The 5,228-nt window shown below is 34.6% G+C and overlaps 1 pseudogene; it reads right to left on the minus strand.

Annotated features, from left to right (window-relative positions):
- Positions 1 to 453: 453 nt before the first annotated feature.
- Positions 454 to 3,420, minus strand: LOC149228828 (putative anthocyanidin reductase; annotated as a pseudogene).
- Positions 3,421 to 5,228: the final 1,808 nt, after the last annotated feature.

Below are 5,228 nucleotides of genomic sequence, written 5' to 3' on the forward strand. Positions count from 1 at the left end.
AAGCAATTTAATCTTTCCCCTTACAATGTAGTGTAAGGCAAATCGTCTTTATTGGTGTGAAACATAGTTACCAAGTTCGGCGGTATTTGGGCAGAAATTTTGAAAATTCCCAGTACGATTTTATTAGTGGAATAATTTCATTTTCAACCATAGCATACTCATATTTCATAATTGAAAAGCACCAAAAACACATTATAGCCATACGCAGATAGTATCAGGCCATTCTCACGTTGGTAATATATGGAAGAAATAACATCTCAGATTCTGGATCTATGTGGGTGGTAATATATGGAAGAAATAACATCTCAGATTCTGGATCTATGTGATTTGTAGTGCTCCACACCACCGTATTCACAACATTCAAGTAGCCTTACTCATAAAATTGTAAGACATATTCAATCATGCTAATGATTGGTTAAAACTTAATATCTCAATGAAAGTAATTCTAGGTCGTCACTTGAGTTTGGCTAGTTTCTGAACATATTGGACGCTGTCATCAATAATCTGCTCTAGACTATACTTATATTTGAATCCCAAATCTAATAATTTCATGGATGAAATGCTACCACCACCACTAGCAGACTCTGATTCATCCAACCTTCATCCATCAATCAATCAGCGTAATAACAAATTATAGAAAATTGAAGGAACCCAATAAACAATATGTAGGTGACAATTCAAACCAAATATATGTGGAAACGTAGATAACTAACTTTGCAGTTATTTTGTGTTGTGGATAGCGTCCCGAAATGAAATGTGCAAATTCTGTCATGGTAATGGTATGGCCAAAGCAAAGATAGCGTCCCTCCGCAAATGGGTGCTCCATCAGAAATAGATGAGCATTGCAGATATCTTGAACATGAATGAGCGAGATTGTATTTGGTAGGAAGTGAATGGATTGTAGCAATCCATACGATAAGGGATCGCGCTTATGGATTAGGCCACATTTGAGAGCCATAAAAAATCAGGAATATCAGAAACCCCCGAAGGAAAAAAAAAGATGTTAAGAAATAAAAATACATCGATGGTAAGGAACAAATTTTACCTGTGATCAAGGACATTGTCGCATGTACGCTAGAGAGTATTTTGGTGGTCATGAAAGGCCCTGCAATTATGGGCACTGATCACATTTATACCCTCCTCCTTTCCAAATTCCAGTGCAGCTTTCTCTGCAAGTGTTTTTGATTCTGCGTAAAACTACAAAGAAAGAATGCATATGACACCATTCACGTGTTGTAAAATGTGCATATATAAAAAAAAAATTAAAATAATGTCACATTAAAATGTAGCTTGATCATTAATTAAAAGTATATTGTACATGAAAAAGATAATAAATGTCAATCAAATTTTCATTTTCATTTAAATATGTAAAGAAGAAAAAGAGTTTCCAGGTAAATGCATATGACGAATGAGAGATCACAAAACTCAACTTAATCTTCATTTAAACCTTAAAATTAAGAGAAAAAATTAGGCGAAATAACATCAGGGAAATATATGATATATAATTAATTTCAATGCAATCCTTCGCTCTAAATATTTGATTTAAACCTAACAAAAAAGACATAGCGTATCATCAATTTCAACTCAATCTCTCCCTCTAACTAAAAAAATATAAAATTTAATGAAAAAAGGAAAATTAAATGAGAGAAATTAGGAATAGTAACAGCCAAGAAAATATGGTAGGTGATTGATTTCAACTCAATCTCTTTGTCCAAATATTTGATTTAAAAAATGATACTATGATTTTTTTCCTTTAGAAATAATGTGCTACGGGAATAGGGAGGATGAAAATATGTATAATATGTAAATTTATGTTATAAGGGTGTAAGAAAAATTATTTAACAATGTACATGTTTTTGAACTCAGAGACTTCTATGATATTTGATAGAGTAAAAATCAAAACAAAATTAAAATAGCTTTTTTAGATGTATTATTTTAAATTTAAATTAGAATATATTCTAATTTAGTATATATATATATATATATATATGTTTTCTTTGATTGAATATTCATAATTTCTTTAATTCACATCTTTGTTTTATAATTATAAATAAAAAATATTAACATATTTTCAATATTTATCTACAAACTTTTAATTATAAAATATTTTGTGTGTTTAAAATCATTTTATTTTTAACAAATAAATATAAAATTATTATATAAAAAATAACAAACAGTCACAAAATAAAAAATATTAACATATTTTCAATATTTATTTACAAATTTTAATTATAAATTATTTTACATGTTTAAAATCATTTTATTTTTCACAAATAAATATAAAATTATTATATATATTATTTTGTGAAAAATAACCACAGTAACAAAATCATTAATTTTAAAAGCCAAAAAATAATAATTAACTATATATAAACCAAATGTGATGATATAAAATAACTATTTTCACGAATATATATATGCGTTATCTAAATGAATTAGAATTTCAATTGTTGTTACCCTTAAACTTTAATAAATTCAAAAGTAACTATTCAAAATAATTTGATGGTTACATGCTGTAAAGATAAGATATTTATAATGTTTGAAAAACAAGAACAGAAAGATTGAGAACAGAAATCCTTTTCTAACAAAAATGGATAGGAAAATACATTTTTTTATCTAAAATAAGGAATAGAGGGAAGAGACTTACGAAAAGATAGGAATATATACAAACAAAGAATATTTATAGATTAAGGATGATACACATCATTTTGAAACAGAAATTGTAAGATACAGCAACAGAAAAGATAGAAAGTAGAATGTTTGAAATCAACCATGAATGTACTCTCTTTTTTAAATCAAAAGAAAAAAAGCGTTTAATCGATAAAAAAAAATAAAGTGGTGCTTATCCAACTTTCACGTTTGTTTTCTCTGATGGAGTCCACTGAACTCCAGCAGGATTCGTCGACATGGGCACTTTCATCGATTGTGGATCGTGCGGTGAGAGATGAAGTGCAGACCAAACGCCTCACGCTTTGAACTCGCCTGCACGATCTCAGAAGATTTAGTGTTCCTCGGATTGCAGCCTTTATGATCTTATTCTACTCACAACCAATATTTAGTTCAGTTTTGTAGTCCCTGTGTATTGAAATACGCTTATTAAGTGTTCGTGCTTACCTCCGGATCTTGGGAACCGAAATCTGTAGGAGTGGCAACATGAAAGACGCCGCGGCAGCCATGGATGGTAGAATCGAAGCTCTCTTCCTCACAGAGATCTCTGAAAAGACGAAGCCTCTCTTGGGCCCCTGGGAGTGAAAGAAGGCATGAGTTCTTTGAAGGGTTGTGTGGATCTCTGAGAGTGGCATGCACTGTGTACCCATTCTCCAGCAGAGTCTTTACGAGCCATGGTCCGATGTATCCCCCTGCCCCTGTTACACATACCGGAAAACCCATTCCTTCAGAAGGAGCAACAATGGGGCTCATTTTTGTCTCTCTTTCCTTTCGAGAGGTGTCAATGTGGGTAATTGGAGAATCACATCACGATTTATTCATCCGATCCCGACCGCTCCTGCGATATAATTTCCAAAGCATAACAAAACGTTAACTAGGTAAATCGCTACATAACCTCCATAATGGAACCGACGTGGGATTCATTTTGTTTAGGCTCGACCTAACAGGAAATGACGTCCTCATTGTCTACAGAGTGGAGACTTCTCTCCTTGTGATGCACATAAGTCCGATGTTGCTCCATGATATCCTCGAGTGCTCCACTACACACCTCATCGTCGTTGCCGTTATCTTCCTATCCCATATTTCCCACATGGAAGCTCAACATTTCATTTTCTTATAATGGTAGACAATCCATCTTAACCTCCAATATTCCTATTTTAACCTCTTGATCCTCTTGATAGAGAGCTTAAAAGTGTCAAAAAGGTTCCTATTTTATCTCTTCGGATTCGGAGGAGGTGAATTTTGACCTTCCCTCAGTTATGATCTCCTTCACCATATTCCTTAGCTCTTTTTATTTGGCCTACTTCTCGAAGAAGAAGATATGCGCATCCATAAACATCACAATTTTAGATGGAAAATCTCTTCCTCCTATCAACTCACTGCAAAGATTTGTTTTGTTAATTCCCTCTTTTTGTTGATTTATGTAGTTTGGGAGGTACTCCAATCCCTAGGGTTCATGGTTTGGAGGACAAACAACCACAAGGGAAACTTGTGGGCTTGGAACCCAAGAATGGGGTTTTGACACCCATCGTGTTTTAGGGAAAATCATGATGGATTCACGGAATGTGATGGATGAGGATGATAGTGCTCAAAAAAATGATTCCAACGCATAGAAAATCATCCAAATACGAGTTGTCGTTAGAGAGATATTAATTTCCGAAGTTGGAAAATTAATTTGTTTTCAAGTGGGCTGACTTAATGTGTCACTTCAACTGAGACGTGGAGCCCTTGTATGTGTGTAAATAGAAGGCACATTAAAGTCATTTGACACATCCAATCTTGTGCAACACATACCTAAGAAAGAGAACTCGTTGGAGAGAAGAGTTATGTGCCCTTGCCACAACAAAGGAGGATATGAAACATCATGGGTTAAGGTATGTTCAAGGGTCCTTTCTTTAGGACATAACTATTGGTGGGAGGGCCGAAGACCTTTTCTTGTAGGCTGTAGGTAAGGCAGAGACATCGAGTTAGTTTGGAGGATTTTTGGTGGGCGGAAAGTCCTCATAAGAGGCAGCCACAAGTCTATCTATACACCTATAGGATGCCACTGTCGTTTAGTAGGATAAGTCTACGTTTAAGGGATTGAATCTGCCGTAAAATAGCAGCGTCGAGGGGCAACCTCCCAATTAAGGACAACCACATTTCATAAGGGCAACTTTGGGCTAGATTTGATGATAATTAAGGACTGTATTGTGTTCCCTAACCCGTCCGAGAAATTATAGTAGTGCAAGAGTCACAAACAATAGTGTTTTGGTATGCATTATGTCAAAGGAGTTGACCAGTTTTGGATTAGTTTATCTAGTAGCCTATTGGAGCCAATTGGAAGACACTCCGGGGAGGGAAGATCTCTTCCTAGGAGCAGATTCAATAGTGAAGTATTGGGTTTCATAGAGCTGGTTGAAGGGTAGCGTGTTGATAGCCCAAAGTAGCCCTAGAAGAGCTATCTTGAAGGAAGAAGAGTAGCTAAAGGTTGGGTGAAGATCGGTGCCGAAGTGAAACACTTTGATGGAAAAAATTTGTTGCTAGAGTGGTAGTTTGGAGCTCAGAATTAAGCCTACCTA

The sequence above is a fragment of the Pinus tabuliformis genome, chromosome J, assembly GCF_031772625.1.
Source record: "Pinus tabuliformis cultivar Carrire ecotype Pingquan chromosome J, CPIR1, whole genome shotgun sequence".
Taxonomy (NCBI): domain Eukaryota; kingdom Viridiplantae; phylum Streptophyta; class Pinopsida; order Pinales; family Pinaceae; genus Pinus; species Pinus tabuliformis.